Here is a 15,150-nt window from a genome sequence, read left to right on the forward strand (position 1 = left end):
CAGAGGAACAGATAAGAATAGAAGAGAAGACTCCATCCCGGTACGTTCAGAAGAATCATCCAGAATCTCAGATTTTGGGGCAGAAAGAAGCAGGTGTACAAACAAGAAGAACAATTGTAGAAGCTTCAAGCTATTTGGCATTACTCTCCTCCACTGAACCACAAAATGTAAAAGAGGCATGCAAAGATGAATGTTGGGTCAAAGCAATGGATGAAGAACTTGAGCAGATCGAAAAGAACAACAGTTGGGAGTTGGTTCCTAGACCAAAGGATAAGAATGTTATAGGGACAAAATGGGTCTTCAAAAATAAGTTGAATGAAAATGGGGAAGTAATTAGAAACAAGGCAAGACTTGTTTGTAAAGGGTATGCACAGCAAGAAGGAATAGATTTTGAGGAAACTTTTGCTGCTGTTGCAAGACTTGAGGCCATCCGAATGTTCCTTGCTCTCTCAAGCTTTCAAAAGTTCAAAGTATTTCAAATGGACGTGAAATCAGCCTTTCTGAATGGAGACTTAGAAGAAGAAGTATACATTGAGCAGCCAGATGGGTTCATTCTTGGAAATGATCCAAATCTTGTATGCAGACTGAAAAAGGCTCTCTATGGTCTTAAACAAGCTCCAAGGGCTTGGTACTATCGTTTGGACAAATATCTTCATCAACAAGGTTTTTCAAAAGGATCAGCAGATAGCAATCTTTATATAAAAATTGAAAATGACAATTTGCTAATACTTGTTGTGTATGTAGATGACATTATCTTTGGCAGCAATGAAGAATCTATGAGTCAAAGCTTTGCCTTGGTGATGCAGAAAGAATTCGAAATGTCCTTGCTTGGAGAATTGACATATTTTCTTGGCCTGCAAATCCAACAAAAGGAAGGAGGGATCTTCTTGTCTCAAACCAAGTATCTCAAGCAGATTTTGAAGAAATATGGCATGGAAGATGCAAAACCAGTATGTACACCCATGGTCACAAGATGTAGCCTCAGTGCAAATGATGAATCAGCAGCAGTACATCAACCAACCTACAGATCTATGATTGGAAGTCTACTTTATTTGACAGGTACCCGACCAGACATCATGCATGCAGTGGGAATAGTTTGAAGATTTTAGGCAAATCCAAAGGAAACTCATCTTCAGGCAGTAAAGAGAATCTTCAAATATCTTCAAGGGACTCAAAATTATGGCTTATGGTATCCTAGAGATACATATCTCACACTTCATGCTTATACTGATGCAGATTGGGCCGGAAGCGTGGATGACAGGAAGAGCACAAGTGGTGGTGCATTCTTTATGGGTTCCAGATTAGTATCTTGGTTCAACAAGAAACAGAGTTCGATTGCCTTGTCTACAGCTGAAGCAGAATATGTTGCTGCTGCATCTTGCTGCACTCAACTCCTTTGGATGATGCAGACCCTGCAGGATTTTCAAATCACTTGTACACCACCTATCTCCATCTTATGTGATAATACAAGTGCAATAAACATTTCAAAGAACCCAGTCATGCACTAAAAAACAAAGCACATACCAATCAAGTATCACTTTCTCCGGGAACAAGTGCTTGAACAAAAGGTCAAGTTGGAGTATGTTCCTTCTAAGGAACAGGTTGCTGATATACTCACCAAACCATTGCCTAGGGAGACCTTTGAATACCTCAGGCAAAAGCTGGGGGTTTTTGATGTATCATCTTGTTGTTGAATCTCTTTTGATTGTTGGTTGTATGCAAGGTTCATCTGAAGTATATGCGTACATTGGTCGAAGATCGAATGGCACAGGTTTAGGGGGAGCATATCATGCATTGTTGGCATTATGGAGGAAGTACAGAAGGAGATCATGGATGCTGGTCTGAATATTGCTGCAATACGTCTCTATCTCTTTCATGATGTATAAGTCTTGGTTCTTCTTGAAGAACATCTTTTGTAGATCTTTCCTACAGTCAGGGGGAGCATGAACAACACAATTCAGAAAGAGTAGAGCTTTCAGCATGTAGCATGAACAGATTGGTACACCTTGGCATATACAAAGGGGGAGCTCATTCAGAGATTTCAACAGGTACTCAGGGGGAGTATGAACAGCGGAATGCCCTTCTAGGAAAGAGAATATCTTGGTTTGCCCTTTGCCCTTGATGTCAAAGGGAGAGAGTGATTTGGTATTGTTGCCATCAAGTCCAAAGGGGGAGATTGTTGGCATTATGATGCATGTGTTGTACTTGATGGCAAACAACTCATAGATGATCAACTCACTTATATATATCTAGATGAATCTACGGAAGAGATATTAGATGACAATTCTCAGTATGACAAGTCCAAAGGGGGAGATTGTTGGCATTATGAGACAAGTGTTGTCCTTGATGGTAAATCACACAAATGATAAATTATAGTGTAGCAAATTTATTTGATAAATTATAGTACAGAAAAGTTTATTTCATGTAGAGAAAAGTTCACGCACTTTTATGCAGAGAAGAGTTTATTTCATGTAGAGAAATGTTCACGCACTTTTATGCAGAGAAAAGTTTATTTCATGTAGAGAAAAGTTTACGCACTTTCATGGAGAGAAAAGTTCCCTTCATGCAAGAGAAAAGTTCACACACTTTCATGGTTGGTTCATGGTATTAGTCCGACAGTTTTTGATCCTATGGTTTTGGTCCGTGGTATTGCATCCAAAAGTGTTGATCTCACGCACTTTCATGGTTGGTTCATGGTATTAGTCCGACAGTTTTTGATCCTATGGTTTTGGTCCGTGGTATTGCATCCAAAAGTGTTGATCTCACGCACTTTCATGGTTGGTTCATGGTATTAGTCCAAAAGTTTTTTGATCCTATGGTTTTGGACCGTGGTATTGAGAAAGGACTAAGGCTATAAAAGAGGAAGGAGATCATTTGGCAAAGCATCTTCTGAATTATTGAATATCTGATAAAGTGCTAGATCTAGAATATGGTGATTGGGTTATGGTGCAGATCTGGATCTGAATGAAGAAGGAACCTGAGTGTAAGGAGAAGGATAAGTTCTATTGATGGGTCAAAATCTTAAGGTTGGAATAGTGGTATCTCTATATGATTTTGATCTGTGATATGTGGCACACGCTTGATCTATAAGTCTAATAATCTGGGTTAACTAATATCTAAATATTTGGAAGAATGAATTTATAGATCTGAATTATTGATGCATGTTTTATTGTACACATGTTATGATCTGGGTATACTGCAAAGTTATAAGGAAATATTTGCAGATCTGTATGCGGGCTGGCTTTGGTGAAAGCATTGATTCAGTATTGGATAAATCAGAGATTGATGATGCAAGTGTAGTTGATGGGTTTTTGATGTTCTTGGATCCAGTCTGAAAATTAATGAAAAGTGGTCCTTGAAAGAAAAGAAGTAGGGGGTTGTAGCTCCCTTCCAGGAGAGACTGGAAAACGAGAGAGAGAGTTGTAGCTCTCTGCAGGCTATAGCCTGCGTACTGGTAAAGGACTGCACCAGTACAAAATCATTGTAAAAGGAGTTTCTTATTAAAAGAAGATAGAGACATATTGCAGCAGGTGGTTTTCACCCACATTGGGTTTCCACCTTATATCTGGTGTTCTTTTGTGTGACTATTTGCTTTTCTTGTTCCTGCTCATTATTTTATGATACTGACATACAAAGTAATGATCAATATTTGAAGAATTATTCAAAGTATAAATAAGGAAGATATATTGAAAAGAATTTGATAATACTGATTCACCCCCCCTCTCAGTATTATTTTCAACAAGCCAAAATACCACCATTACCACGAGACCCATAGACATAAATAAACAACTATGTACAATATTTAAAAAACAAAGCAAATGTTAAGCAATAGCATAGGCATAATAATTCTTAATATAGAGCCCATTTCTTGGCTCCGACAACAAGTTTCCATTGAAATCAACCAAATCATATGCACCTTTTTGCAAGAACTTTTTAATAAAAAAAGGACTATAGCACATGGGTTTGAACTTTCCTGCCCCCCAAGGTGTCTTTATCTTGGTCATAGACTAGGACAAGGTCACCTTCAGAGAAAACCCTAGGACACATAGTCTTGTCATATTGGGTCTTTACTCTCTTTTTATGAGCCTCATTTATTGTGGCTGCATCCCGACGCTACTCATTGAGATGTTCCAAATGAATAAGGCGTTCTTCAAGACTAGAAGTGTCTGGAAGAAGTTAAATTGATAATTTAAGAGATGGGATCTCACATTCCATAGGAAAGATTGATTCCAAACCATAAACTAGTTGAAAATGAGTAAAACCCATGGCTATCTTAACAAACATCTGGTATGCCCAAAGTGCAGGATATAACATGATGTGCCAGTTGGATCTAGATTTATTGATTTTCCTTTGCTAGATAGTTTTGAGGGGATTTTTCATTGCTTCAACCTAACCATTATCTTGAGGATAATACAAAGATGAATTCTCTTGCCGAAATCCCAACTTTAAAGCCAACTCAGATATCATCTTATTCTGAAAATGACTGCCATGATCAGTGACAATCTCCCTTGGAATACTGAAACATGAAATGATTTGGTTGAGCAGGAAAAGAGTTGTTGTCTCACCATCATTTTTGAAAGTAGGCATAGCTTCGACCCACTTCATAAAGTAGTCCACCGCTACGATAATGTACTTGTGACCCTTAGCCGAAGCCAGGTTACAAGTCGTAAAATCAATACCCCACTTTGTGAAAGGACCGAAAGTGATGACAGGGAAAAGCAGAGATGGATGAGTGCACATTTTCTGAGTATACACCTAACAAGGATGGCACTTTTTGACCACTTCCATGCAATCTTTAAAAATCAAGGGCCAAAAATAGCTTGCATGCAAGATTTTTTGGGTTGTAGCAAGCCTAGATAGATGAAATCCACAAGCTCCAATGTGGTAGTAATTAAGAACAAACTCAACTTCTTCTAAGGTTAAACAACGTCTAAGGATTGAATGAAACCCGCGACGATACAAATTGTCACTGATAATAACATAATTTATGGCTAGGTGACACAATTTTCTACGTTCATCCTTTGAAAAAGTTTGACTAACATTCAAAGTCTGAAGATATACTATGATGTCTCCATATCAAGGATCTTTTGAAGATATTAGGAAGAGATGCTCATCCGGAAATGACTCTTCATAAACAATATATGCTTCACAAGGAAACTTTGAAATCAATTCTATGAATACTAAATATTTTTTTGACTTGGCTGACATAAATTCGAGATCAAATTCTTGCAATATGACAATCCATTTATTATATTTTCCCCCAATCACTCTCCTACTAAGGACAAACTGAAATGGCTTGACGTCAGCTAACAAAAAATTATTTCTAAGTAGAATATAATGAGGAAGTCATTGGATAATGCGAACTGCTACCAAAGCCAATTTCTTTATATGATAATACCTAAGTTCAGGACCAACTAAGCCTCGGATCAGATAATAAATCACATGGTCTCTAAGAGCATGGTATTCCTAAACCAAAACCATCCCAATGGTTGATTCTACCGCAATGAGATATAAGAGGAAATCCCTGCTATAATCAGGTGGACTCAAAAGAGGAGCATAGGTCAATTTTTTTTTTCAAAGCATCAAAGCAGTGCTAAGCGAAATAATCACAAACAAATGGGACTCCTTTCTTCAGTAATCACATAAATCCCTTCGTAATCTCGGCGTAATTTATGATAAATATCCTTAAGAAATTAGCTTTACCTTGGAGACTTTGAAGTTGACGAACCATTGACAAGGTAGGCAACTAAATTATGCCTCAACCTTGAAGGGATCAACCTAAATCCCTTCATTGGACATAATGAATCTGAATAACTAACCGGATGTGATAGTGAAAACCCATTTATTAGGATTCAACCATATTTTATAGTAACGACATCGTTCGAAAACCAAATGAAGGTGTTGTGGATGATCAATCCTCTTCCAAGAACGAGTAGCTAGGTCATCCAAATATGCTTCTATTATGTGCTTGATGTTGTGGAAAGCATAAGACATGGCCTGCTGAAAAGTCGCTCCAGTATTTTTGAGGCCAAAATACATATTTTTGCATGCAAACGTACCCCAGGGGAAAAAATCATCCAATAAGAAGAACACCTCATTTCCAGCACACTCATGAATGATCTGATCGATAAACAGAGTGGGGAAATTATCTTTAGGACAAGCCTTATTCAAATCCCTAAAGTCAATGCATACCTGGATCGTTCCTTGCTTTTTATCAATAGGGACTAGATTTGAGACCCATTCAGTTAAAGGAATGAGGTATATGAAACCTGCCTTAAGTAATTTTTCAACCTTAGCTTTAATAGGTATTGCTTTCCTAGGATTTATCGATCGAAGCTTTTGTTGTACAGGATTATCATTTTTGTATGTCGTAATCTCATGTTGAACTATCGATGGATCGATTCCAGACATTTCTTCATAAGACCAAACAACCACATCTCGAAATTCTTTAAAAAGGTCGGTTTTTATCCTGATTTCTTTAGGGGAACATGCAGCTTTGATGAAGATATTTTCTATAATATTGGGATTCCTGGAGATGTTCACCGGAATGGTTTCTGAAATATTGGACATATTACCTTCAACAAAAATCTGTGCTGAGGCCAAAGGATTTAGAATTTTGTGAACACTTCCAGTTGAAGAAGGACCAGACAAATTTGACTCAACTTGATGCAAATCAGGGAGAAAATATGACTGATGATGTAAATCATCCCATGGTATTTATGTATGAGTCATTGCTTCTAGTATTGCCTCTACAAACGGTAAGACTATGTCAAGGCAGTCTATAACTAAAGTATAGTCGAGAGTCCAAACCAGAGCTACATCACTATTCGAATCCTCTGATGGGAGAGGAATGGGATCGAAATCTGTAGAATTATCTATAGATTGGTACATGATTTTTGCTGTAGATATAGGGTATGCCATTCCACCTACTTTCCCCTCTTCTAATGTGGCAGATGCCATTCCACCTACTTTCCCCTCTTCTAATGTGGCAAATGCCATTCCACCTACTTTCCCCTCTTCTAATGTGGCAGATTCCATTCCACTTACTTTCCCCACTTCTAATGTGGCAGTAGAGGGGGGTAATGGCTAAGGATTAAAAACATAATGAGTTCTAAAATAACCTCTTCGAGGAGCGACCTTCGAGGATGAAATGGCATTAGCATGAGCAATAGGAGAAGGAAGATCAAAAGTACCCATCAATGAGGAATACATTCCAACTCCCAAATTCTCCACAGGCTACTTGGTATTCTTCACCAAGGGGATGGTAGAATAATAAGATGCACTGAGATCATTAGGAGAGTAAGCCATTTGATTAATTGTAACAATTTTCCCTTCATGGGGGAAGCATAGGATGCGAAAAAATGATGAAACAATAATATCCATTGCATAAACCCAATTCCGACACAACAAAAGATTATAATCTAGGTTGGCATCAACTATTTCTACCTCGACATTGACAACCTTGCCCCCAAAATAGATGGGAAAGGCTAAAAGAATTCCATGAGGCCTATGAGAATGACCATCGAATGTGGTAAGTGCTATCACCAAAAAATTGATCATCCAGCCTAATTTACCAGATGGATTGAATACACCATGTAAAGCCAATTTTACCATAGTAAAATTGCTTTCACTGTGAGAAATTACTTAACAAACCACCTTTGTTAAGTAATTTATAGTTAAACCCATGAATAATAATTAAATAAATCGCTATTTATTTGAGTTTCTTCTAGGAATAATTAATTAAACAATTGTTCAATTATTATTCCTTGTCATATTTGACCCAATCATGAAAAATAAACAGATAAATAAATAATTATCTTATTTTTCTCTAAGAATAATTAATTAATCACTAATTAATTATTATTGTTTGTCAAATTTGACTAAATCCCTTAGGAATAACTAAATAAATCCTTATTTGTTTATTATTCCTTAACTAATTCCTTGAGATGAGAAATAAATCATTTATTTATTTATTTATTATTTCTAAATAAAAGTTTAAATACTTTTTCCCTCCTAATTAAATATAATAAAATATTCCAAGTGGTTATTCCAAGAATGGGGTTAATAATATTTTATTATTGCTCATTATTCGAGGATAACTCAATATTTTGTTACAAATAGAAGGGTTTTCCATTCATTATTCACTTTTGATTATTTTCATTTGAGTAGGGGAAGGAAAAACTTTTGGAGACTCAATAGCCTTCTAACATGACATCGACATGACACATGTGGAAGCCCCTTCATCAACTACAGTTCGAAATATATTCATTTTCTGATATGTAGATTTAATCTGGAAATCCAAGTGATGAGGGAGTCTTTTCTTAGCACTTGACATATCAAATGGTATAATAAGATAGTTTTTCTGATCCACTGCTTCGATCATAGTGAGCGATGCACTCCTCTGTGCAGTACACGATTGGAGTATCTCTAACATTGACATCGCACAGGGGCTCTAGGCCAAATCTTCGACAATAGAGTAGTTCTAAGCCTCCCTAGCGTTTGGATTAATAATTGAATGTTTTGTAGAGCCTTTTGGAATCCAAGGTATAGGCTCAACTACGAGCCTCTTGATATGGAGTGGCTCTGTAATATCGGAAGTAGCCATAGTGTTAGAAGGTTTCGTCTCACCATAATCATGTGATCTTGTAGAAACATCAACATGAGATCTCACCATATAAACTTTGAATGTGATTCCCCTTCTTGTTTTACCCCTAGGGGGGTTCCAGTACCAGCATTAACACCAACAAGCATTTGCTACCCTTAGGGAAAAGGGTTAGTCAACATAGCCTAGAAACTCGAAGAACCCTACTGAGCTAACAAACGTTGAGCATCCTAAATCTTAGGGAAACGATGGGTAAGATGATCCCCACTGCATAACTTTCATGGGAAATTTACTTTCTTTTTTGATTCCTTCTTGCCCTCTCCAGTATCATTACTGGACTTGTTCACATTCCCCTTCCCACCCTTATCTTTCTTCTTACCATGTCCCTTATTCTTCCCATCGGATTGTTGGTCTCCTTTGGGGTTCAAATATTGGACAACATTAACTACTAAAGGTTGGGAAGACATATCCACTGACGACAAAGCCTGTGCTGGAGAAGCAGTTTGTAAAGACAAATTATACAATTGACTCAACAGGTTAGATGTATTACTATTGATCAACCCCACAATTCCGTCGACATGGGGTCCTAACTTAGGTTTGGATAAATCAATTTTCAATCGAGGAGCATCATGCATAATCTTATAAAGGACTCCAAATTGAGAGTATATGAGTTCTAATTGATGGGATCTAAATATGGCATATTCTTTAGTGAACACTCCAAAGAGTGACACATCCTTAGAAATTTCTAGTTGCAAATATTTCAAAAACCATTCGAGGAGGAACTCATCAAGAATGTAGGCCTTAATTAGCCACTTCATTTTGCACCATTATTGGATGTGGTTAGAAATATGAGTTTCTTTGTCTTGTTCAAAATTAGATAGAAGCTCATTTCTAGCATCATATCAGACATGCAACTGAAAATGGTTTAAAAACATAGTAGCCAGTTCACCAAACGTAGCAAAGGAACCCCTTTAAGCTCAATATACCATTTTGCAATGTTTTCAGTTAGGGTGCGTTGGAATAATCTCAACCTGGCCGAATCGTTGATCAAGGAGTTCAATGAGAACCATAAATGGAACGTGGTTATATGATTAGCTGGATCGTCCCCGACTTCCCTTCAAATTTAGGAATATCAGAACGAAGTTTTGTGGGAACCAAAGGCCAAGCCAGATTGTATTAGATCAGATCATTTTTCAACTTCGAAAGATTTGACAGATTTAAAGTTTCCAAGAACAGTAAGTGTGGAGGAGCAGGAGAATTCCACCCACCAAGAGAAGAATTTTCAATATTAGGAAAAGTGTCTCCTGGATTTCGAGAGGCACCAAGTTTCCATGGGTTACTCATAGAAGGAGCTAAACCATAAGGAAATCCTTGTGTCCTAGAAGTATTCAGAGGGTATCCACCCCCTGCCGTAGGGTTACCATACATAGGATATTTTCCTCCTAGTGTAACATTGAAAGAAGGGGATAATCCCTGATATGGATTCCATGCACTAGCTAATGGAGGAAATACCTGTGAGATTCCAATGAAAGGGAAGGGAATACTCCCCTATTGACCAAATAAATGGGATAAATTCCTAGCCCCTAGACCACTAATGGAAGGATTTGGCCATCCTGGAATAGCTTGGAAATGATTAACATTTTGAGCTTGTCCTAAGTTCAAAGATGGATTGGAAGGAGGGATATGACCACTTCCAAAAGAAAAACCCTGAAAATATGTTGAACCACTTGGCATAGAAGTCATAGATGTGGAAACAATATATGAGAAGGTTGAAGAAACTGTGGGAATCCCACTGGGTGGCATCCCGAAAGGATAGGCACTAGTGAAAGGAGCGGAAGGTTGGGTGCTCCCACTCGGACTTGGAATGGAGGTAGAGCCAACTTCTATTGTACTAGGTGTAACAATAGAGATAGCAATAGTACTCCCTCCTGCAACTAAAGGATGGGTCTGCACACCAGAATTATTAGTAGCCATACTTACGCCACTAACATTGGCAATATGGAAAAAGGAGAGTGGACAGGGCTTGTTGCCTTGTGAGTCGGGGTACCCACGTATGATACAACATATGGAAGATGAGAAGGAAGGGATGTCGAAGGAGTCATGGGGGACTCAGGGATGTCTTCAATATCAATCTCGTCTTCTGATTCGAAGAGAACCCTAGCAAGGACCAGAGTGTTTCCGTCCAAGTTATGAATTGCACTAGGTTCACCCTATGAAATAAGAGCCCCTAAAGTAGGATTAATCTCTGAAACGTCAACTACTACTAGCTGAAAATCACCAGCAGAACTACTCCTACATATTCTACATGAAGGTTCGACACTCACAGGTGAAAGCCCATGAAGCCTCCTAGACTGACGAACCTGTCGATCATCCACTTTTAAATGTTAAGATAAATTTTTAAAGACTCAAAAAATAAAAACTTATGGCAATCTAGGAGGAGAGAGCACTCACTAAAAAGTTCCTAAAGATACAACCAAACAAGCAACTTCCAGGTATTTCCGCTTTGGGTGATTAGGACTAGACACCAAAATACAAGAAAGAGAAGATAAGGAACTTCCAAAGATAGTTTGGGATAATTATGACCCAAGCCTACCAACGAAGGTATCAAAAATAGTTATGTTGTCCTCCAGATAATAGCCTTTACCGGTGCAAGTACTTGACATTCACAAGGGCACACTCTAGAAGAACTATGAAAGTGATACAACGGTTGTCTCAGGTACCACGAGTATTCCCCTTCACATTCACCTGTGTGGTCCTTAGGATAGGAAACTAAGGTAACCAGTTCGTAATGAGAATATGGGCGGAATAGTCGCAGGCATGCGATCCAACAAGTAGGAGAGTGGGTATCTCTCTTTCCCTGTCTTCATTCGTCATCGTGCTAAGTTAACTCATGTGTTAGAAGATATTTCTCGGAAAACTTAATGAGACTGGATTTTCACTCTTTAATCAACTTCTATGTTTTAGTTTAGAGTGGCCTTGGAGAGTTTACTCTCCACACACCTATTCCAAGGCCCTAAATGACATAGACTAATTGATGAATCTATGACAAAAAGAAAAATCTAGTTCATTTTAGATTAAGTGCTTGATTTTATTGATTTTTATTTAGGTCACAGGTAGCGAAAGTGAAAGTTATGATGTTCTAAACGCAAAAGGAAACCAATAGAAAAACAGGCTACATGTAAATGCAACTTATTTTTCTTCGATGAAAAGTGATTTCTACAGGGTTCTACAAGAAATGTATGAAAGAAAAAGCTCTTTTTTCTTTTCTTTTAAACACACTCACACATTCATTATCTATTGAAAGAGACTAAAAAATGCCTAAAATTCAAACTACCTTAATGCATACTAGAATTCCTAAATGCAAGACTTTATGGAATGCTCTAAACAAACAAATGCGCTCTTTTAATATCTTAAAGTCAAAATTTAACCAAACAAGGAGAAACAAATATCCAAGAAAATAATCTCTCAAGAGGAGCAAATTCCAACCTCAAGCAACTATTCACACACTTGTTGATAAATAAAAAGATCAAAAAACCAAAAACCAAGGGAAAGAAAAGGCGAAAACAAATGTTTTTTTCTTTTTTTCTTTTTAAGGACTTCAAATAAAAGTTTCAAGAAGGCAAAGAAATCAATCACTTCAAGATAAAAATCAAGTGAAAAGACACCAAAGTTCACTAGCCATAAATGATCACTGAGATGATAAGACCAAAGTGACTAAGTGATCAAACACACTTGAAAAACCTGATCTAAAGGACACATAAAATATTTAGAAAACAAAAGATTTCAGAGGACCAAAATATTTCCCTAAACCAAAATTTCAAAGACCTTTCTCAAATAACCAAAAAGAAACTCAATGAGCCAACTTCAAGAATGCAAAATGAAGCAATGAAAAGATTGGATTATGAGGTGAGTTGAGAATCAACTCACTGTTCCAGAGGCATAGAATAGTCAGACACTTTACCAAAAGGTCTGAAATCCAAACTAAGAATGAAAAAATTTAAAAATTGCAAACCCTAGGTTGACAAAATAGTTTTTCAAAATGCGACAAAGAAAATGACACCATAAAACAACAAGATCATTCCAGACTACAAATTACTCTAAAAGAGAAGGAATACCAGGCTATTCCCCTAATTGAAGGCAAAAATTTGAAAAAAATTCAAATTTTCCTAAATATACGCGACTGTGTATAAGAAGAGTCACGTGTACATGAAAATGTTTCTGAAGAAACAATTGTATATGCGAGTTTATTTGGAATAAACTGCATGTGTTTGTGACTGTATACAAGAAAAAGTGCGTATATGCATAAAATAGGGAAAAATAAAAAGTGCAGGCCTGATCTAGATTACTAGACTTATTGCCCAGACTAAAAATGAGTCAATAATACTGGAAAAATCAAGAAACAAGATAGAAAAACCCATATCAAGGACAAAACAACCCTTCTAGGAAATACGAGACTGTATTTCCCAGTGGAGTTGTCAATTCTATTGGTGGGAAAACTTCCCTAAGGTAAGGGTTGACAACCGCAACATATCAATGGAAGCCTATCAACAAGAAGCATATGTTCAAGCAAGAAAACTATGAAAACTACTAAAGTTGGGTTTGATAGAAGTACCCATAGGTCCTATGCTTGATGTTGATCCCATAGGGTCCAAACCCTCTACTTCCTCCAAAGTGATCAGACCTGCAACACAATTCAGAGAAGCATATACATAACAAGTAATTCAAAGTGCGTGGATAATAAACATGTTAGATCATCAAGTATAAACATATAAATCATGATATATTATACATGAATTATAAAAAACATGAGATCATAACATTTCAGGAACAAGACAAAGCTTCTTTATTGATATCAACAAATAGGAGTGGAAGAATACAACCTGATCCGACCACGACACCAACAAAACCTTCCTCTGGATCCATCCAACCTAAGCCTCAAAGATCACCTCTCAAGCATGTGCAAAAGGATGTCATATAATGGAAGATGAACATATCTATAAGGAAACAAGGGGTTCCTATGACTGAGAGTGCAAGAGGCACATGGAAAATCAGACTTGATCTGGGGACAAAAGGACTATAATGTCGATATCCTATCTCCTTCTATGATTTAGGACTTCCCATGAGTTGTATAAATACCACCAGAAATTATTTGATTCAGTTAGGCCACATGCTCCTGTAGGTGGGATTTCTGTGAAACCCATAAACCCCGCCCGAGAAATAGGAAATATTTTTATTTTTTTCATATTTTAAATTATGTATGTGGGTTTTGTATTATGGTACCCGCATGTGTACGTGCTTTTGTAAGGGCAGAGTCATGTATAGAATTGAAAATATTGTTTTTTAATAAATGATCAAGTCTAAATGGGAAAGGGTTGCCCAAGGCCATATCAGAGCATCATAACTATAGGAGTGTTGAATGATGCCATAACAATTATAAACCCATTTCAAAATGTATAAAATGACTTTTGGAAAAGTGTATAAGTTAGTAATATGTTTTGAATTATTATTATTTTCTAAAACGACTTTTCACCAAGTGGATAAAATGAGTAATATGTTTTGAGTTATTATTATTCTCTTCTTATATTTTAAAGAATTAGTCCAAACACGTTTCATTCCATTCATCACGATGTTAATTATTTTTGAAGCTTCTCTTCAACCCCATATATCTTATTCTTTGTTTCTACTTTTTTTTATTCATGCCCACTTGGACATTTTTTTGACTGAATAGGTTCCTTGACTTCTATCCTCCACCCTTATAGCTTTTATACTCTCTTGGTTTTCTTAGTCATTGAGTAAACCTAGAAAACTTATATTCATCATACATTTTTATAGATTGAGTTCCATAGGCTGAATGCCCACCCAAATACACATGCACTTTATGATTTATAACTCTCACTCCCAAATCTCTTATGTCACATCACTTTCTATACCTCTTATACACTTCACCCTCTGATATCAACAATCCTATCTTTGGGTTTCAAATGATCTTTAACATTTACCCTAGCCATTTATTCACCTAGGATTTAATTTTCAACATTTACCATATTCATTTCCCCACCTATGATTTAATTTTTATATGTCTACGAAAGTATCCCAATTTTCTATTTCATCACACTTTTGTTAAATGATAACTTTCCAAATGAGTAAGATTGTAGCCTCTTTACTATCATTTAGTTATTGTTCAACGCATTGATTAAGCTTACATTGACAATTTGAGATTTCCACCCTAACTTCAAACTTGGTACTAAATTTTTCTTATCCAAATATGATTGACAAATGCATAAACATGATTTGGATGATTGGATTTGCATCGTAATAATTTATTTATAGAAATAAGTAAATATAATCGATTGACATTTGTTTCTTGAAATGGCCCTCACCTAAGCCTCATGATAATCACATGTTTGTTTTGAGATACTATTATTTTAGTTATCAAATATTATTATGTATGGTGATTTGGGACTTATCTATATTTCATTTTTTGACTTATTTACAATGTATTAGAAAAATTGTAAATAGTATACAAATAATTAATGTAGATTTCCATA

Source organism: Pinus tabuliformis, chromosome J (genome assembly GCF_031772625.1).
Source record: "Pinus tabuliformis cultivar Carrire ecotype Pingquan chromosome J, CPIR1, whole genome shotgun sequence".
Taxonomy (NCBI): Eukaryota; Viridiplantae; Streptophyta; class Pinopsida; order Pinales; family Pinaceae; genus Pinus; species Pinus tabuliformis.